We start from the raw sequence: 23,294 nt of genomic DNA, 5'->3' as shown, positions 1-23,294 counted from the left end.
CACAATACACAACTAGATCCCTGCACAATACACAACTAGATCCCTGCACAATACACAACTAGATCCCTGCACAATACACCCCTCAGATCCCTGCACAATACACAACTAGATCCCTGCACAATACACAACTAGATCCTTGCACAATACACAACTAGATCCCTGCACAATACACCCCTCAGATCCCTGCACAATACACAACTAGATCCCTGCACAATACACAACTAGATCCCTGCACAATACACAACTAGATCCCTGCACAATACACAACTAGATCCCTGCACAATACACAACTAGATCCCTGCACAATACACAACTAGATCCCTGCACAATACACAACTAGATCCCTGCACAATACACAACTAGATCCCTGCACAATACACAACTAGATCCCTGCACAATACACAACTAGATCCCTGCACAATACACAACTAGATCCTTGCACAATACACAATTAGATCCCCGCATAATGCACTGATAGATAACTGCAAAATACACTGGTTGATCACTGCAAAGTACAGTGCTAGATCACTGCACAATACACTGCTAGATCACTGCACAATACACTGCTAGATCACTGCACAATGCACAACTAGATCCCTGCACAATACGCAGTTCACAGCAAGAAACACAGCCAGATCCCTGTTCGATATATAGTTAGATCCCTGCCAAATACAGATCACTGCAAGCTTCACAGTCAGACTCCTGCACAATATATAACTAGATCCCTACACAATACACAATAAGATCGCATTGTTAGATAACTGCAAAATACACTGATAGATAACTACAGAATACACAGCTAGATAGCTGCAAATTACACTGCTAGATCATTACACAATACACATCCAGATCCCTGCACAATACACAGTTCACTGCAAAATACATAGCCAGATCCCTGCACGATACATAACTAGATCATTGCACTATACATAGCTTCCCCCTCCCCATTGTCACAAACAACAAAAACACTTAATAAATTTTTGTTAAAACAATTATTTAGCTACATCTGATCTCCCAATCAAACTCACTGTTAGAAAGGTATTGTAAAGGAGGCGAAATTAGCATTGTGAAAAATTATTGCAAAAATGACGCTGAGTAAAGTAAATCGCTATGTAAAACTCACATACAATGTGGTGATGCGTTGTTCTCTAAATTATAACAATTTAATGATCAATTCGATTCAAGCCGTTGAGCCCAAATTTTATTTGATTTAGCATTTAGTTAAATACAACTAGATATTTGAAAAAAAAATAATTTATATGCAAGGATTAATTTAGAGTGAGTGGAAAGAAGTTATTAAAAAACATTTTCTTGTAATTATATGCCTCCTACGCTAGAATGTTTTCATATTTTTGGATCAATTAGAAATACTCTCTCAGGAAGTTAAATTTATGATAAGATGAAGATGTTTGCAAACAATTATGAAATATTCCTTCACAATATTGTTTTTTTTTTTTAAATCATTTATTTAAAAAGTATGTTTATATGATTATCACATCACAATGCGATAAGTGTTAATATTGATATTCGACAGTTTTTGAAGCTCATAAGAATATGAAATAAAAGAACTAAAAAATAAAGTGATCATCTATTTCGTAAACTTCAAGCTATTCTTTCTAAATTAATTAATTTTAAAATAATATATAATTATTTCATCAATTGTGAATTAAAATCAAAATTTAATTTGTTTATAATATTTAATTAATTTATAATATCTAATTCAGGAACTTTTTAGCGTTGAGAAGTTCTTCTTTAGTTTTCTTCTAAAGCTTTATTTTCCGTTACTTTTTTTCCGGGGTTTGTTTCCTGTGCTTCTTTTCCTATTCATTTAGCTATGATAATACCAATTCTAAAACATGACGTATTTTATAAGTTAAACTTTGCTTAGAGCACTTTCCGCTGAATAATTTGTAACATTCAATGTTAACAGTTGATACCATTTTTTGGGGGGTTGTATCTTCCAAAATTAAAGAGTTTTTCCCTTAATCTTTGAAAAGAGACTTATTTGCACTGCAGTAAAAAAAAAAAAAAAAGAATAATATGCAGCTTAAAAGCTTAAATTTCCGTTAAAACTGCATCTTTTTTAATGTAATAAAGGCATAATCAAAATGATCAAAATATTGACACAATCGAAAACTGTTTTAAAAGACATCACCAGCTAAGAAAAAAGAAAAATTGAAACTAATATTTTAGTTTAACAAATGCATTGGTTATAAATGTGATTCACTTATTATGTAAAATTTGAGTTGAAGATATAATGAACTTTGCTGGAAAGAATAATCCCCACTAAAAACAAAATTCTAAGAAATTTCCCCCACCAAAAAAAAAGAAAAAAAAGATTTTGAAAGCTTACCCGTCCCCCAAAAAACTGTCGTTCCCCTTAAACTAAACGTTAAGTTGTAAATGCGTTTCTCTTACTAGCTATTTTGTAATTGTAATTGCAAAGTAACTGCATTGTAATTGTAAAGTAAAACGTTGATGCTATAATAGATATCTGACAGGAAAAATATTCCCCATTAGCAAGATTTTAAAAATTATCCCCAATAATTTTAAAAATTGACCCTTTAAGTAAATATGTTCCCTAAATATCTAGTATACAGTTTTCAAACTACAAAATTGTATGAAATAGTTAAAAGTATTCTCTCCAAGAAATGGCTATGGATTTTTTACAGTGGGCACCCTTGCTGCATAATACAGTGTCAGCTCTCTGTACAATGCAGTGCCAGATCACTGCGCAATTCACTGATATATCACTGCTCAATAGTCAGCTAGATAGCTGCAAACTATCCTGCTAGATCACTGCGCATTATACTACTAGATTACTGCTTAATACACTGTTAGATCACTTCGTAATATGCTGCTAGATTACTCTACAATGTTCAGCTAGATTGCTGCACAATACCTTGATTGATCACTACTAATTATACTGATAGATCACTGCGCAATATGCTGCTTGATCACTCTACAATGTTCAGCTAGATTGCTGCAAAATACCCTGATTGATCACTACTAATTATACTGATAGATCACTGCGCAATATGCTGCTTGATCACTCTACAATGTTCAGCTAGATTGCTGCAAAATACCCTGCTAGATCACGCATTATACTGCTAGATCACGCATTATACTGCTAGATCACTGTTAGATCACTCCGCAATATGCTGCTAGATCACTGTTCAATATTCAGCTAGATCACTGCAAAATACACAGATACATCCTAATTCCTGCATGTTAATCATTAAGTTTTTCCTTAAAAAATTGTTTTTTGAACAATTTGAAAAATGCGGCTTTCCATTATGTTACTCGAAAACCTTTTTGACAAACATTTTCTTTTTTTTTAAATATTATAACTGATACCTGATTTTTTAAAAAAAGCAATATTTTTAACTGTAGTAAGATGACTAAAAAGTAACTTAACCCTGAAAAATATTTTGCCATGGTAAGACAAAATAAAAAAATAAACATTTTAATTCGCTTAATTATGTTAACAAGAGCTAAATTATGCTTTTGTAAACACAGAAAAACTAGTTTCTTACCGAAATAATAAACTTTCGCAGAAAGTTAGTCAATCTTTAATACGAAATGTAAGGAACTTCTCTTTTACGTAATTATTTATTCATGAATTATGGGATTTCATCTAATGAAAATTCATTAATAAATAATGCAGTATCGTCTTGATGTTTTCAATTAAGTTGGTTCAACTAAAACAATTTCCTTTGTGGCTAAATAGGTTTAAATGCTTCTTTATTTATTTGGATTTTAAATTTTTCAGTGGTATATAAAGATATTTCAGCTTGACTTAAATTAAAAATTTATGCTTTTTATTAATAAAAGAACAGTTAAATCCTTATAGATTAAACAAAAGCATTTTCTTAGGTAAGTTGTTAGAGTAACTTTGAAATTTATTATGTAATTTTCGTTTTAAAATAATTTAAAATGATATCCATTTCTATAAGTTTTCTTATTTTTTTCCTTTCAAAGAATTAAATTTGAGCTCCATCTGATACATACAATCAACAAAAAATTATTATGAAAATTATGATTGTCCAAAGAATAGCTCTTAACGTTTAGTGCAAATTGATTTCGTAATTAAATTATATAGACAAGTTATTTATTATGATTATCCAATGGAAAACGTTTCACGTTCAAAACAATGGTGTAAGTAGATTGTTTGAAAACAAATGTAAACAAAAGTAATAGTAAGTTAAAATGGTAAGTATAGTAAGTTAAAATATAAACAAAAGTAGATTTGTTTGAAAACAAATACGTCACAGTCAAAATTCAATTAAACTCTTTTTGTGATTATCGTGATTATCAGGAATTAATTGTTCTTTCGAGAAATATGAAATTGTTTATATTTTAATGATAGAAAAGAGTTTATTTAATGAAAATAAAATTAGATTTGTCTCGTTAAAGCAATAAACGGTGCAGAAAAAGTATTAAGTCAACACATGTAATTTTGAATATCAATCGTTTTAATTTCATACCTTTTTGTATTAATTATTTTCTACTCAAGAAGCCGATGAAATCCTTTCTGTTTTTTGATACTGTTAATAATTTTTTTAATTGCTTTGAAAAAATTTTGCATGTTACTCAGATGAGTTTGGAGTGGTTTCTATATTGTAAAATTTTATAGATAGAGAAAATATCACGTTAATATCTTTGAAAATATCTAGATATATAATAATATATCTTCGAAAACATCTAGTTCACTTGTTTTAAAAAATTCTTACTAATTCACAAAGCATTTTTTATTTAAGTTTTAAATTAGATAACGCTCTATTCAGTTTTTACTTTATTTTTAAAAATAAAGTGATAAAACTTATTATTTAAAATTTTTTAAATGTTCTACATCAAAGTTTTCATAAGTTTTGGAATGTTTAAGAAAACAATTCAAAGTTTCCTAATATAATAGAAAATGTTATTGTAGAAATTTTTTCTGACAGAAATAGTTTTTATTTCGGGAAAAAAATTGTGGTAAAAAATTTATTAAAAAGCTTATTTTAATGCTAAGTATTCCTTGAGTACTGCTATATTTTATAACTCGGTTATTCCTGCTAATATTAGCAAAAAGAGAAATTTAGACTTAGTGTTTTATGTGCAGATAAACCTTTCTTCTATTAAAAAATTACTTTGGTCTTCTTTGAATTCACATTTCATAATTTTTCAACTTAAAGAAAACACAATTTTCTATAAGGATTAATCAAAACCTCGTTGATTGTTTGTTGAAACCCTTATTTAGTCATATAGGTTCTCTTTATCATCATTTAAAGCAGATTGTTATTAAAAACTTCTTTTTAAAAGAGTCTAGCTATGGCAACTGTTTATACCTAAATGGTTCCTATTATAACAAATGAGAAAGAAATACGGGACAAAAAGTAAATGAACAAACATATTCATAATTCGACGTTCAAGCGTATTAGTTAGAGACCTGTGAATCGGCGTATTAGTGAAATTGTGGATTAATAAATCTATTTTTAAGATGGAAGGTAAGTCAATTAATCAGCGAATCAAAGAATCAGTGAACTACTGACTAAGGTAAATGGTCAAATAAATCAATAAATCAACATTTTTTTAATTGGAAAATCAACTAGTTATATATTATTACTAGTTATGAATACAGGACAGAAATTCAATGATCCAACGTATTCATAATTCGGTGTTTAAATGTTTTAATTAGACAGAAATCATTGAATCGGCATGTTAGTGAAATTGCGAGTTTATCTATTTATTTATAAGATGGCAAGCTAATTAGTCGGCGAATCAAAGAAACAATGAACAAGTGACTGCAATAAATGGTGAAATAAGGCAATCAATCAGCATTTTTGTTAATTTACGAATCAACTAGTTATATTTTGTTACTAGTTATGATTGGAACACAAAAAGTCGATCAGGCAACTTATTCATAATTCGGCGCTTAAGTGTTTTAGTTTAAGAGAAAATTCTGGAATCGGCATAGTAGTGAAAGTCAAATTAGATTTATAAGATGACAAACCAATTAGTTAGCGAATCAAAGAATCAAGGAACAATTGACTGAATTAAATGGTGAAATGAATCAGCGTTTTTGTGAATTGGCTAATCAACTAGTAATGCTGTATTGTCATAACCAGAATAATAACCAATTATAACAGATATAAATTGCAAGCCTATGATGTGGTAGGAAAAAATGGCTAATTTATAATTAGTTTAACTTTAAATTCAATATCAAGAATAACAAAGACACATTAAGCAGGTTTTCTATGTTAATATCTAAATGTTTATAGAAATCTATAAACCCAATAAATCAAGAGAAAATATTCCTTTCGGCGTCGTTCCTATTTATTGAAGTGTATTACCGCTTCTGGCACTTTAATCAACCTCATAGATATGCTTTATAGATAATAGGAATTTCAACATCCCTTAGCTTTAAATGGCACTAACATTCCACTTTAAAATATATAGATGCGCGTTAGATATCTGTGCATGGATCTTATCACCACCTTCAGATTATGTTGATGCATTGTGCAGTTTGTAGAATATAAACTCTACTTTAGAGATTTATTTATTGAATAAAAATGCCTATCTAGTATACATTATTACTGCAAAAAATAGAAATACTCAATGTAAAAAGTTATCTTCGCTAAATATCAAAAACAAAATGAGAAAAATAAAGAATGAAATGATCTTCATTGCAAGCAGGTATGAAAATACTTGTGGAGGGAAACTCCAGAATGCAGAGAAAAATAAATGACTATCATTTAAAATTCATGTCTATCGAAACTGTTCAGAATGTTAAAAAGAATAAAATAGCCAAGTTAGTAATAATATTAATAGCTCTACAACTGATCCATGGATATTGTGTTCAACGTCTGTGACAATATAGTCATAAAACTTGAAACAGTGCGTTCTTTTTCTGAATTAAATTTTCCGATGGAGCTGAATATTGCTATCATATTGATTGACCAACATCCTACACACATGATGATTAATTGTATTTATTGATTGAATTAAATATTAATTATTTTTTTAAGAAAAATATTAATTTTCAAAAAAAAAATTATTAATGCCTTTTTTCAAAGTCTTAAAGTCCTATTGCAACTCTTTTTATTGATTTATTGGCACATATCGTTATTTTATTCGCTATATAATATCTATATTAAAGCCCACTTAATCGAAATTATTTAAAACTTATAAAAATTATATACAATTTCACCTAACGCATTGAATAGCTTTCAAGTTTCTTTAAAATTAATAAATGCAAAATAAAAACGCGAAAAAATATGTGATGTTAGTAAAAAAAATCATAATTTAAATCAATTCCGAAATTATATTGAGTTTCAAATTTTCTCTTCATTACTTGATAATTTTTTCATTTGTATTTATTTTTTAAATTAATAATAACTGATCTTCTGAAATGTTCCTTTTATTTTCATGCTTTATGTATTGATTCTTTCATCAACATCATTATTTATTCCTTATATCATTATTATAGTGCATTTAATAAAAGCTTTTAATGACCGAATAATTTAATGAACGAAAAACGTTGCAGATAATTAAGATAGCAGACATCTCTATGCACTTCATGCATTAAAGCTATCGCGTTGCTTTTTAAATTAAGAAAAAAATGCAAAATAAAAAGTTATAAGTAAAAAAGCACTTTAATGGAGAACAAAAAGGCTTTTTGTTCGCCAATAATAGAACATACGTCTTTAAGACTGATTAGAAAGAAAGCATCTTCTACGTCATCTTGATTTATTTTCTAGCGGCATCTTACTAAGGAGAAACAATACAGTTCGAAAATCCAATAAAGAAAAACTGAGTTTTTTTCAGTTTGGTAACGTAAACGTTTTTCATTGATTTAGAGGTAATTTCCTATGACTTTTAAACTTTTCTCGTTCAATTGTTTTTTAGAATTGAAAACAATGTCATGAGTTACCATAACGATAGCGTTAAAAATTACTTTTTCGATATTAATGCTCTTGAAAACGGTTAACGTTATCTCGAATTTTATGTTTCTGAACACAATATAAATGCAGCGCTGCAAATAAATTAGCTTTTTTTTGCACGTGATTTGTTATTCTAGCATGATACTTTCTAATAACAGAACGCAATTCTAGTTTCTGATATGGAAACTTGTTTTGGATAGTCATGTATGAATAAGTTTCAACAACAAAATATGAATACTTAATTTTACACAATATAAATGCAGCGCTGCAATAAAGTTGCTTTTTTGAACGTGATTTGTTATTCTAGCGTGATAATTTATAATAACAGAACGTAATTCAAGTTTCTGAAACAGAGCCTTGTTTTGGACATAATAAGTTTCAACAACAAAAGATAGATAATAAATTTTAATGGATATCTAAAAAAATATAGTTTTTTTTTGTAAAAGTTACTAATATGGAAAATTTTACATTTGTAAAACAAAATAAAACAAATAGAGCAAGCGATATGTTTTTATACTTATAATAACGCAATTATGGAATAGTTGATAATGGAAATAAAAATAAGAAAATTTGGTTATAAAAAAAGTTTTCCTATTTGTAATTTTATTATTAAACATAAAAATTATTCTACAATTATTCGACATTGTTATCTTCGTTTTTCGAATATCTTCAAAAAGGTGTTTTCCGGATTTCCTGCTTATTTTATGGATTATATTGAAACGCAATTTGGAAAAATATTAAGTAAATTAACTTTAAATCTGGCTCTTAATCTTTTTAATTAAGACATTATTAAAATTTTAAATTCCCTTGTTAATGAAATTAGTTCCTCATGACGTCTCTATAGTGCATGGAAATGCATTTTACCCTAATTCGCCTTTCTCAACCACTGCGGTTTTTCGTGTTCTATTTTTTTTCATAATTTCCCTCTCGGCTTCTGGAGTTTTTTTTTTCAGTTTTGTTTCTCACCTTTATTTTCTTTTGCTGGGCAACTTTTTATCTTACGTTTCAAATCGCTTTTGTTTCTTCTTCTTAACGTCTGGCAAGACTTGGAAATGAGCGCCGTTTTTTGAGCTCTTGAAATATGTCAACTGTTTTTTTTCTTCCTATTTATATATTTTTGAAGCCAAGGAAGTTTTTAATCAGGTAACATTTTACCGTTTCAGTTTCCTGGAATTATTTATTAAATAGCACTATTTTATCGATGTAAGTATTAATAGAGGACAAAATTGTTTTTTGTTCCCATGCACATAAAAGTAACTGAATATTTTTGCTGTAAATGTTTATTTGAGATATACGTAAAATATGTTTAATAAAATGTCAAATTTCAATAAAACAATATCCATTTTTCATAACTTTTTCAAAGAAGAGGAAAATAATTTATTTGTCGAACGGATTTGTTAATTTTATTTTTATGTCAGAACCTGACTTCATATGTTTTTTAATCGTAGACTAGAATTGCTTTCGATGAAATATTTTTTCAAACGAATATAACATTATTTAAACTGCAAATAGCTTAAAAATGTTCTTTTCCTAAAGTTCATTTTAATTTTATTTATAATTTTATTTAATTTCATACGTTGCGTTTTTGGAGCAAACAACTTGTGCTCACATGCTATATGAAAATTCAACAAATTCAAGGAAACGTTATCTGCATAATCAATGAAACTTTTATCAGGTTTTTAATTTAACATTAGTTCAGTAATTATTTCCTAACAGACAGCCTATTCCATTAACAAAGATTATAATAACCCTAGTATTTGATAACTTATGCAGCATAAGTTAACACAAATAATACATAAGAAAGTTATTTTGAAGGTGTTCACTAAGTTTTACTTTATAAATTATATTTATTTATTCACAAGATTGTTTCGAGCTCAATATATTTAAAAGATATATTATGCACGAATGAAAACTAAGAAAAAATAGTATATTACAAAGCATTCCCTAATTAGAATGATTTAATTGTAATTTCCTTCCTAAGTCACATAATTTAAGCTTTTTTTATGTCTTAAAACTATTTCTGTCACAATGTTGTTTATAACAATCATTTTTCAGTTTATTTTAAATTTGGTTTTCAACGCAACACATTTCAATACTTACTGACTAAAAAAACGTTAAGCAGCTTTTTTTTTCTTCAAAAAAAGACTAGTTGAATTTTTTTTAATTGTAGTATATTGAGTATTAAAATTTTATTTAAAACTTTTTGTGAATAAAAAATGACTAGACAAATACAAAAGTCATAGGGCAGCTACATAATCTGAACTAGGGTGTACAGTTGCCGCCATTTTCGGTATTGAGTTAAACTAACTACTTTACGTACAGAAATGTAGTTCTGGTGCAAAAAATCCTATAAAATTGACAATTGTTTAATAGAGTCAATGCGAATATATTACTAAAAATGGGCTTTTTAAAATAAATGCTTTTGCAATAATTCCATAAATTGATTTTAATGCGCATGAAAACATGTGTTGTAAGTAAATAAACAAATCCAATCATATTGATTTTTTTAAGCATTTGTGTAATAATAATAATTTTCCATACTAAAAAAGTAAGAAAGAATGGCCGATTTTAAATAATGATTGTTCATAAAATTTGTGTGTCGAATAAACTTCATTGAAATTCTTTATAACATAATTCTTTTTCTTGTAATAAAATATTATTAAAAATATTTTGTTTGTAATAAAATATTGTGTAACATATAAATAGAGAGAGTTCTTGATGTCGATCGAAAATACATTTTAGCTTGAATTTGACAGCATACCTCATATACACCGAAGAACCATTACATTATGACCACCCTCCATCCATAACAATGGGCTCTCCCAGGTTTTCATGGTTTCTCGCCCTGGAACAATGTTTTCATGGGGCACATTAGGACCCATAATCCTCATAGAACAATCCCTGACGTCTGTAAGCTACTTGAACATAGTTGCAGACCAGGTTCACCCATTCATGGCAACAGTTTTTCCTGCGGGGAATGGTGTTTACCAACAGGATAAGGCACCATGTCATAAAGGTCAAATCGTCATAGAATGGTTCGAGGAACATTCCAGTGACTTTCAAGTCATGTCTTGGCCCCCAAATTCACCTGACCTTAATCCAATAGAGTATTTGAGGTCCTACTTGGAAAACCAAATTCGTGCTGCAACATTGCCAAATTCGTGCTGCCACAACCAAATCCCACCCCCTCGCAAAGTGAGGGATTTGCAGGACCAGTTTTAGAGCGCTTGGTACCAGATACCTCAAACTACCTATCAGCACCTTGTGGAATCAATGCCAAGGCGGGTGCTAGCAGTTTTAAGGGCTAAAGGTGGTCCTACATATTATTAGCAGGGTGGTCATAACGTAATGGCTCTTTGGTGTATATGTTTACATTACCGCTCATTCATAATCTTATTTTTGCTCCTAAAACATTCAAAATGCGAAACTTCATACTGTGGTAGATGTTAATTATAAAGCTGTCTCCATTCCTCTCTGTATCAAACATTGGTCACAAAAAAGATGAAAATATGTGTATTGTAGTATATCATACATTGTGTTATGCACAATGTACTACATGAGACCAAATATATTAATCATAACGATAAATTAACTAGTAAACCAATAAACAAGTTTATATTGGAACAAATTTGTACTTCTTATTTAAATCATAACGTTAATTTAACTAGTAAATCAATAAACAAGTTTATATTGGAAAAAGTTTATTTCTTATTTAAATCATAACAATAAATTAACTAGTAAATCAATAAAAAAATTTGCATTGGAGTCAGTTAGTATTTCTTATTTAAATAATAGCAATAAACTAACTAGTAAATCAATAAGAAGTTTGCGATGGAACAAGTTTGTATTTCTTATTTAACTCATAACAATAAACTAACTAGTAAATCAATAAGAAGTCTGGGTAAGAACTAGTTTGTATTTCTTATTTAAATCATATAACAATAAATTAACCAGTAAATCAATAAAAAAAAGTTTGTATTGGAAAAAGTTTGTATACCTTACTTAAATCATAACCATAATTTAACTAGTATATCAATAAAGGTGAAAAGCTTTTATAGTCATCCCTTAAAAAATTCTAATATCCTGTAAAAATGTTTAAAAGGGGATGTTCCACTTATAAAATTAAATCACGTATTTATTATTATTTTACAGCCGCTCATAAAACATAAAGTTAATATTTATTTCATGATAACTTCCGATATACTTAGTTATTAACCCACGAATTTTAAAATGTGGGTCTTAAACTATGTTAAATTCTGAAGTATTTAATAATTTTCAATATTAACTGTGACATATAAAAAGCAAATTCCTCTGTCGATGTTTACGAAAAACATTTCAACAAAAAGTTTAAATAAAGTATGTTTGAAATTGCTGTTTAAAAATTTGTTTGTAGTACAAGTTTGTATTTCTTACTTCAATCATAAAAATAAGTTAAAAATTTTTCTTAAGTGATATATTAGTAAAATTAAAACATTAAATCGTTATTAAAATTCTAGCAACTAATCAGGAGGGAGTTTCATTTCTTTTCACATCTTTGAAGGGAGTTGGACTGTTAAAATAAATCAGATATTTATTATTATATCTTATTCTATAGAATGTGATAAGATTTATTAATTTAGTTTAATTATTATGTTAATTAAACTAAATATCAATGAATATTAAAATTAGCGAGTGAAATATGCTATTGCTAGTGTATTAATAAATATATATCCTAGTAATAGCGATCACATATTATGAATAAAAAAATAATTCAATTTTTGTTTACAAAAAAACAATTCAGCAGTAATTTTAAACACAACATTTAAGACAAGAATAATTCAAACGATAATAAATATTACTTTTAAATAAAATTTCTTTACAATCAATAATATTAAAATCAAAACAATAAAAAAAAACATACCTCTAGAAGGATATAGCCACCTGTATATTCCAAGGGCTTAAAAAAGAAACAAAATCTATTTTCAGAACCACAATGTACCCATTTTACTATATATGGGAATAACTTTATCTTCTTCAACTGAAAATCATGGTTTTTATATTATCTTTTTTTTTCCGAATTCCGGTATTTAAGATTTGAAAAATCAACACTGAGCAACAAAAACACTGTGATGAAATCAGCTGTTTTAAGAGCACAAAGATAAAATGATAATGATTAAAATCTTCAAAGAATAAAGGCTGAACGTGAGATAAGGAAGATGCAGAGTTAAGGAGGATGAGTAAGGGAGATGATTTTTTTATCACCCTTAAGTCGCCGATGCTGCATCTTCTCCACAGAAAACTGGACTTCCAAAGCAGCAGCAGCTAGGGTTGCCAAAAGGGATGAAGCTCCTTAATCCATCGCCAAGTTTTCTTCTCCTTGGCGTAGTTTTTCCCTCAGCATCTTTTTTGGAACCTGTGGATCGAAAAGTTTGAGTAAAGATCTTGTAGAAGGAAATAATCGATGAGATAATGAATGTAATCAAAGGCTATGAAATATTTACAAAAACAGTTATTTAAAAATTAAAATACCATGAATAAAATATTGCATTTTTTATTTTTTTAATCTTAATTTCATTACGTAAATCAGTTATAAAAAAATTACTGCAGATCTTAACAGAGGCTAAATAACTGTTCAAATTACGTGCTTTTAAACATAAATGTTCTCCTTTTTTTTATCCAATGCCTGCAATGTTCTATAAAACAACCTTTCAATGTTTGTTAAATTTACATTATTTAATTAAAAAATAATTTTGAAAGATATTACAAAGATCGTCAATATTTTAGTGTAATAAATTACTTATTTAATGATTCATTGATTAAAAATGTCGGCATGCAAACTTTTTTTAATTTCATGATAAATATTTTAATTTTAAAATAAACTGATTCAATATAATATGAGGGGATTATTTCAGATATTAAGAATATAATTTCTTTTATTTTTAGACCAGAAACTAGTGATAAAATAAAAAAACAAAATATTTTTTTAAGCTACTTTAACCAAAAGAAAGGTTATTTCAAAACACAAATTTTACAATATTCATTCAAAAATAAATTATGTTTGCTCTCACCTATTTTTGCCATATTATTTATCATTGCATTCATATGTTTATAATCCTTAATTAACAGTTCATAAAAATGTATAAAAATAATTACAATCAATAATCAAGCTGCTTAAAAATAATTGAAAAAACTTTAAGCAAAAATAAGTAAGAACGTTATTTTCATTGAGCTATAGTTATAGCGTAATTTTATAATACCAAAGGTATAATTTTAAAAAATACTGTCGAGTTGATTTTTTGCTCAACAACTTACTTCATTTTTATTGAAAAACTGAGATATCTCTTACAATTTGCAGAAGGAGAGTGAAGAATAAATACTCTTATGCAAATAGTGATTCATCAAGTAAATGATGCAACGTATTGTTATGGCTATTAAATATCTTCGCTTACCTTCGATTGTGTATCATGTTTAGAAATCAAGAATGAAAACTTATTTTTATTAATATATCAAAACATTCATAAACATCTTTTTCAAATACAATAAGCAGAAACTAACAGTAAGAAAATTAATCGAATGAACCAATAGGTTATTCGATATTCAGGGAATGAATAACTTAATATATTTTTTTCTATTTCTTTTCTCTATTTATTTAGTTTTGCTTCAAATCAGGATTGGCATGAATTAAATCATGATTAAAATCACGATTAAAATCGCTTAGTTTTTTTAAAAAAATCATTTACTTAAAAAAAAATTTATTTTTTCAAAAATAAAACTTAGTCAAAAGTAATTTCTTGTAATATTTATAGTTATATTCCTTGGGTTGTAATTTTTTGAAAATCTGTTTTTATGCAAAGAAATAATGAAAAAGAGATGTATGTGCTATTTCAAAATAAGCTTTCAAAATACTGCATTGTTTTCTGGACCTCTCCAGATATGGCCAAGCCATCTTAATCTATTGCTTCGGATGACCTGCACTATCTGTGGCTGTCCATAGAGTCTATATAATTCAAAGTTGTATCTGATTCACCAACATCCTCTTTCCTGTACTGGGCCAAAAATATTTCTAAGGATTTTCCTTTCAAAAAGACCAAGAGTACGCTGAATGTCTGCGTTTAGTGTCCATGTTTCACTTGCATAGAGCAATACAGGTAGAATAAGAGTCTTATAAATTTTAATTTTGATTTTTTGACTGATTAGGCTTGATCTTAATTGCTTTCTTACCCCAAAAAAACACTTGTTATCCATTTTAATTCGGTTGTCTACTTCTGTTTTTATGCTGTTTTGGTCATTGATCATTGTTCCAAGGTATTTGAATTCATAAACCTTTTCAAAGGTGTAACCATTTATGAATAAAGGATCATGATTTACAGATCATGATCATGATTACATTCTATAAATTTAGTTTTATCTTCGTTGATGGAAAGACCCATATTTGTGGCAGAAGTTTCAAGAGCCAGAAAGGCTCTTGAAACTTGAAACTATGCATATATTACCTAATATTTTGAAGAATTATAATTAAAAGAAATTTTTTCCTTTACTATTTATAAATACTTTAACAGCAAATTAAAGGTCAGATGGAGAAATGGTCATGCTCCAAAATCCTTATGAAGTTCCAATATATATATATTTTTTAAAATTCGGCTTTAGTTGGCTACTACTGACAAATATGTGCAAACTCAAATGTTGAAGGATTATGTAATAAGTACCAAATATACTTAGATAGGTATAAAATATTACATTGATATATTTGGTGATATATTTGGTTCGCTTAATTTAGGTAATATATGCATATTGAAATAAAATGAATTAACTATGGATTAGAACGCAAAAGTAATGGAGTAAAGATATTTATCTAGAAGAACCATAAGAAATCATCATACTATCATTAACGACAATGATGCTTAATTAATGTTAGTAAGATGTTAATCGACATAAAAAAACGTGCGTACTAAAAAGCAAAGATAATGGAGACTATATACTTTGGGGAGGCGTAATTTTGGGGAGGAGTAAAAAATCACGATATTATTATTGACACTAATGCTTAATTACTACTAATAATATGAATTAATTGAAATAAAACAAAACAAGCTATGTGCTAAAAAGCGAATTTAAAGGAAAAAAAGGTTAATAGGAAAAAAAGGTTAGTAAGAAAAAAAGGTTAATAGGAAATTCGTTTAGGAAAAGAAGTAGAAAATCGCCATTTACGGATGACGCTTACTTATTGTGTACTACTGACGCTATTACGTTCTACTGGTATTATGGTAATTGGTGCAGTTTTGATAACAATTCTACAGCGGGTTTTTCGTAATTTTAGAAATTATTTTTTTCAGTGGTAGCAAAGATAGTGCATAATATTTTAATGGATTAAAATATAAAGAATTTTGTTTCTTTACTACTTATAAATATTTTAATAGTAAATTAAAGGGGATAGAGACAGAGAAATGCCCACTCTCAAAAAATCTTATCAAGTTCTAATAAGAATTCTATTATTTTTTTTAAATTTCGACTTTTGTTGACTGTCACTGATAAATGTATTTTTCACAAAAGCTAAATGTGAAAGGGTTATGTAATATGCTCCAAATATACTAATAAAGGTATAAAATATCATATTGATATGTTTGGTGATTATTAAGACAGCACCAATACTTAGTAGTACATACTGATACTTCGGAAATAAGCGTTTTACGGTCCTCGAAAGGGATATGCACCTTAGAAAATTACTTGATAATGCAATAGCATCATGCGAAGTGATACTAAATACATTTTATCTTTGTTCTAATGGGATAAACTACAAAATTTGCTTACTTCAAGAACGCAAAGCCACCAAAAATTGCAACAAATAATATTAAGTAAAAAGAATTGTAATTATTTTAACTATATTAATTGAAAAACTTAGTGGAAGAACCAGGTAAGTTACATTTTCAGAACTAAAAAAAAGTTGCATCCGAACTATTTTATTACCAATTTATTAGAAAGAGGGACAAATATTTATTTGTTTTTATTTATTTAACCCTGCCTAATTTGAAATAAAAATCATGCAAGCATACTAAAAACTGATATAATTAGTTATGTTTCGATTTGAGTGAAGGCAAAAACAGTTCTGTAACATTAAACATATCCGTATTGATACAACCACTTTTTTTCCTGTGATTCTGTGATTTATTAATTCTCCTTAAAATTTCACTTACCTGGTTCTTCCACCAAGTTCTTTAATTTGATCGGTATATGATTTTCAATTTTGAGCATGATTTCGTAGTGTTTCTCAATACTGATTTATTTATTTTTTTACTCTTTCCGTGCGAAGAACGGGTATTCAGCTAGTAATTAATAAATTGCAGAGGGACTCCGAAAAAGTTCCTCCCTGTCTTTCCCACCTTCAACAAAAAATAACAATGAATTATTAAGTGAATAGCTAGTAATATTTGAATAATTTTGAAAATTTTCGTTAGAAATATCAACTATTTCAGCAATATTTTTTTCTTCTTAATAAGATGAAGTATTATAAGTACGACATATCAGATAATTCTGTTGATAAATGTAAAAATAATTTTAAAAAATCTGTTTAAAATCAAATTTGACTTTTTTTTTTTAATTTGTCTTTTAAAAAAATCTTGATTTTGCTTCAAGTGTGGATCTATTTTATTTTTAACAAACTAATTATATTTTTCGACTTTAATTATCGTTGACTCTATTTTAAAAACAAATTTTTTGTTGAATTATTATCGATATAGGGCCCATTGTGTAGGCAATTCAGGCCTCAAAAATCACTATGGCCCATTTACAAGTCTTTTAGGGCCTTAAAAACGAGTAAGAGTTGTTTTTCATCCAAGCAGCTTTTCCTGTCCGTACCATACCAGCGAAAAATTAGAACTGTTCTCTCTTTGTGATCTAATATAGAATATGATTTAGAATCTAATTCAGAATCGAATTTCAGAAGCCCGGTTAAAGAATAAATACGTAGGAAAATAAGTCTTCTTGAAAGAACTAAAGTGGTTTCATTACATGAAAATTTCGTAATGAAACATAGCGTGGGATGATTGCTTAAAATAAAAGCGGAAAAAACTATTCTTAGAAAATTTCTTTTAATGTTTAATTTCAAACGAGTTGAATTTTTTTCTTTTTTCATGTATATGCGTAAGTTTATTACTTAACATCTATCAATTTTACATTCCATGCTTACATTTATTAGCATATAGATTTTTCAGTAAATAATTATTTTTTTAATTTTTCATAAATGTTCAATTTTTTAATGACATATTTTCTGCTTGGAGTATCAAAATTTGATATATTATTTGATTAATAAAATTGATATATTATTGAACATTATGTATATATATATATATATATATATATATATATATATATATATATATATATATATATATATATATATATATAGATTCATTCAGACAAAAGATTTTTATTTATTATTAGTTACGGGGGAAAGAAAATAAATAGTAATTCAAATATTCAAGTGCTTTTAGTAACCTAAGTGAGAAATTTTTTTAATTCTTTAATTTAAAAAAATAGCTACAAAGAAAGTAGTTCGAATTTAGTACATGTATCTAAAAAGTTTTATCACTTTTTGGTATTCAAAATATATTTTAGTATGAGCGTCTACATTATTTGAGTATAAAGTTTCGTAAAGGATTGCGTAACATAATAAAGTTAAAACAACTTCAATAAAGCACAAAAAAGGTATGGAAATAGACATACTACAGTTTCTTTTCTATAAACAAGAACCTTCCTCCATTTCTAAACACTGATTTCTAACACTGACACCATTTCTAAACACACATTTAGTGCTTAGACATTTTTATGTCCATCTCTGTACCTTTATTTCTTCATTCATGTTGTTTTTACTTTATTCTATGTAGCACTAAGTATATCATATTATTTGAATTACTTAATATAGCTTATTAATCTGAAATGCACTTTACCTATTAAAAATAAAGTTATAATCATAACTAATTTTAATTAGTGTTATCGTTAACTAATCTTTTGCTTAGTTTGCGGGATGGAACTCATTTCTTAGAATAAAAGCAATGTTCAGATTTTTCTATTCTTAAAAAATCCTTTTCTGAAATATAATAGCGTCTTAATAAAACAAATACGAATTGAAATTTATTAACTATATCAATTGCTAAAAACGAAAATTATTTATCTTTGATTTTAAAACTGATATTTTCATAAGTATTTATAATCTAAATAAAAACTTCGAAGTAAAGGAGATTTTTATAACTTGAATAAACAAGTTTTACCGCTTATGTTCCTTAAATAAAATTTTTAAAGATGTATATTTTTTTAAATATTTATAAAATTCGGTGTTAAACTAAATAATAAACATATTCAATCAATACCTCTGTGGGTACTGGATTGGAGATCGATCGTTCTCTGATTCAGGTCAAAATTACGATCTGTGGATGAATGAATGGATGTATGAATGGGTCTGCCCTATAAACAGGTGCGACGTATGGTGTGGCAGAAGTCGAATTCTTGGCCATAGATGGCGCCACTGAAAAACAAGAAACACACACTCTGCCTTAAATTTGCTCGGTTTCACCAAGCAGGCTTGCCAGTATGGCAAGTGGCATTCGAAGCCACATAAACATATTCTGTATTTATCAAACGCATCATTGTTTTTTTTTAATATTAAATATTTAAAAAAAAACTAACTTATGTCATTCTATGGATGTGGACTTGCCTTTGATATAAGATATTAATTAACCTTTTATTTCAATCAAAGAATGAAACTAATTCGAGTAAGTTAAGAAAAAGGCAAAATAGGAAAATATCATTTAAAATAATAATAAGACAAAATAGAAAAGAGCTAAAAGCAGCTAAGACCAAATTTGTCTTATTTAAGCAATTTTGAAAGTTAGAAACACAAATCAAGCACAAGAAAAGAAAAATTTCTGAAGATTATAGCAAATATTAAGATAGCAAGATATTAGCAAATACAGCACTTCATCAGGGGACACATTGCCTGCTAACCACCCCCTTTCTGTCGTCAGTTATAATACCAAAAACTGACTGTGCCCCGAGACCCTATAATGAACAACTAAATAAGAAAAAGCAATCGAAAATTCAAATATTGAAATGTAAATGCAATGAAAATTTAATAATGCGCAAACACAAGTCAAAAGTACACAGTGAAAAAACTAATTATGAAACTCCCACATATAAGAAAAGTAAATAAAAATAAAGTTACAGTTAGAATAACCAAATCAAACTAAAATATAAATTACCAAATCTTTAAAAAATTCTTTAGAAATATTTATGGTGGTGACCCCTTTTGAAATACTTTAATGCATAAACATTCAATGATTAAAAATTCCAATAAAGTGCTGTTATCTATGTTCTCCAGGAACAAAAAATTCTAAATTTCAAAGCAAAGGCCTATTTATGCGGCTTCAATATCGGTCGAATTAGTTGAACGTCTTTAAAATACTCTAAACTAAAAAAAATATAATTACAATGACTAAAAGGAAAATTATTATTCTGTAAGGTAATGTTGAAATTCCCAATATCTGAACGAAAATCTGTTTTATTATTACAAATAAATTTAAACCTAAAAATTTAGCTAATCAAAATATTCCTAAGAAATTTTAAAGTATAAGTTGGAATTAAAATGTGTACGAAACTAATAACACTAAGCTTAAATTCTCTTCTTTTATTATATAATCCAAGTAAAAAAATTTTGTTATGAAGTTTAATATCAAGATTTAAAAAATTAGCGCCTTTATCATCTGAATCAGTCTTTATTAAATTAAGTTCTTTAGGATGAATATCTTTAATTAAGTCAAAATCATTATATATCATAAATATCTTTAATCAATCAAAAATAATTTAATCATCAATAAATCTAAACCCAATTAATAAATTATGTTGAATAATAAATTATAATAATGTTCATAAAAATGTAAGAAAATATTAGCAAATGCACTTGAATAACAATTTCCCATTAAGATACTTTGAATTTGACTGTAAAAACAAATATCCTTAAAGAGGTAATTTTCAAAAAGGCTTACATTACATAAATTAATCCAATCTTCCCTATTAATGTACATTACTCAAATATTTATCAGAAATTACTAAACAAATATAACTTAAATTATTGTGTGATATGCTGATAAATAAATTTTCAAAATCGCATGCAAGAATGCTATTAATTTTATTGTTATTTAAGTATTTAATGACGTCTTGGTTGGTATTTATAATAAAATGTTTATCATTAGAAATAATTTTATATAAAATGATGTTTAATTATTAAAAAAAAAATCCAAAAGCAGAATTATAACATCTAGTACTGCAAACAACAAATCTAAGTTTAATTGATTTTTTGAGGAATTTAATATTAGAAATAAATAAGGATTAATGCTATTGACTTTTAAACCTATTTTCTTGGAAAAAGCCGAAATTCGATTGTCAATTTCTTTTCTGGAATCATTAATTTTAGCAAAAGTTTTATTGTTCATGTATTATTTACTCATTAAATGTCTAAAAAAAATATTTGCAAATAAAGCAAAATCTATTAGATGCTTTGTCAACATCACTATTAAAATTATATTTCAATTCCTCAATAGATTTAATTAATTTTATATTATCTATATATATCTCTAACACGATGACAAATAAAGCCTCATTACAACTCCCCGAATGGCAACGCTAGAAAATTGACCAATGATTGCCACTGAAAATGTCACATGCCAAATCTAGCTGAGGTGGCTCAACATAAACGCTTTTGAAAACTGAAACTGAAATAACCTTAATCTAGGCAGAAGTGAGTAGTCTTGATTATGAATGATTATTATGAATTATTTGAATTTTGTGTATTTGCAATGCACCTAAGTTTGCAATGCACGAAGCGAGCTTGGTTTGAGAAGCAAACCATGTAAGATTGCATAGCAATTTTCGGGGGTTGGCGAGCGTTAGCGAGCAGGAGGCTCAGCCCACTAGTTGTTCAAAAAATTCAATTTAAAAGAACAATTTAAAATATTTTTTTTAAATATTTTTTTAAAAAAAGAAATTAGTAAAGCTATTAAATAGTTAATTACTGACATTCATAAAACCATTTTTTATGTCTTTAATTTTTCTTTCTTTCTACCGCTAGCTTACTAAGTTAGTCTATGTGTGAAGAATAATATCTGAAATTACGCTTACATCTTTTAAAATTAGCATAAATTATACTAATTTTTTGAAACAATCCCATATTACACAAAGGTAATTAAAGAAAAAGATTTATATAGTTTATGATATTTACTAAATGCTATTTAAACTAAAAATAGCTGTATTTATAAATATACAAGATTACGAATTTTTATAAGCAACACAAAAATGAATAGCATAACTTAATAGAGTCAAAAGTTAGATACCTCACATTTTTTTATTTGTTTGAAAAATACAGAGTATTCCAAAATTCAACAGTCAATTTCACAGGACATGAAAAGAAGGAAAACTTACCATAAAACATGGAGTAACAAACCACCGACAAATGCAGAGTTGAGGTAAAAGACATCCAGAGGATGAAAACCTGCAATAGAACATGGAGTAACAAACCACCGATAAATTCAGAGTTGTGGTAAAAGACATACAGAGGATGAAAACTTACCATAGAACATGGAGTACCAAACCACCGAAAAATTCAGAGTTGTGGTGAAAGACATGCAAAGGATGAAAACTTTCGGCAGAACATAGGGTCACAAACCACCAACAAATTTAGATCAACAAATTCAGAGAGGTAGTGAGAGGTATAAAAAAGAGGATAACTTACGACAAGACGTCGAGTCACAAACCACGTTAAAGAAAAAATCATGAAAAATACGTGCATGCTCTGAATCTAGAGATTAAATTAAGACCTTAGATTAGACCTTAGGACCTTACACTAGAGATTAAGACCTAGATTAAGAATTTATACTCTATTTGTTTTGTGACTTCTGACTTTATAACTCAATCAGAGTGACTTTTCCTATGGGCTTGCCTTAAATTATTAGTTCATTCAGTGCTTGTAGACACTCCGAATAATCTTTTAGCATGAATAAACGTCGCTTTAACAGACATCAAGCGCACATCTTGCATCTTCCAGCGCGCTCGGAATTCAAGTTTACGTCGTTATAGACTGTGCAATGACGTCAGCGGGTGCCACTTCAAACAAATATTGTAACAATAAATCAAATATTTTGTTATTAGCTAGTTTTTAATATTTTTTTGCTGTTGGTTTAGTTGTTTTCCAACGTAAATCTGGTTTTAGTGATTTTTACACTCTCAACGTAGTTTAAAAATCCATGTTCTAAAGTAAGTTCTGAATATATATTTGATGGTCTGATTTTGGAACAGCTTCCCTTACAACAATTTTTCTTGACTCCAGTATGGCTCACTATAGATCCTATA

The 23,294-nt window shown here is 27.8% G+C and overlaps 1 protein-coding gene across 1 annotated transcript in view; it reads right to left on the bottom strand.

Moving 5' to 3' along the window:
• LOC107456269 (putative G protein-coupled receptor CG31760) overlaps positions 1–13,224 on the bottom strand; it is a 263,150-nt gene extending 249,926 nt beyond the window's left edge. The window contains exon 1 of the mRNA XM_087153064.1: positions 12,826–13,224. The gene's annotated coding sequence lies outside the window, so the exon portion shown is untranslated. The remainder of the gene's footprint in view (positions 1–12,825) is intronic.
• Between the last annotated feature and the right edge of the window lie 10,070 nt (positions 13,225–23,294).

Source organism: Parasteatoda tepidariorum, chromosome 10, assembly GCF_982258835.1.
Source record: "Parasteatoda tepidariorum strain Cologne lab strain chromosome 10, Ptep-v5.0, whole genome shotgun sequence".
NCBI classification, from domain to species: Eukaryota; Metazoa; Arthropoda; class Arachnida; order Araneae; family Theridiidae; genus Parasteatoda; species Parasteatoda tepidariorum.
This window is presented reverse-complemented; position numbering and strand designations above follow the sequence as displayed.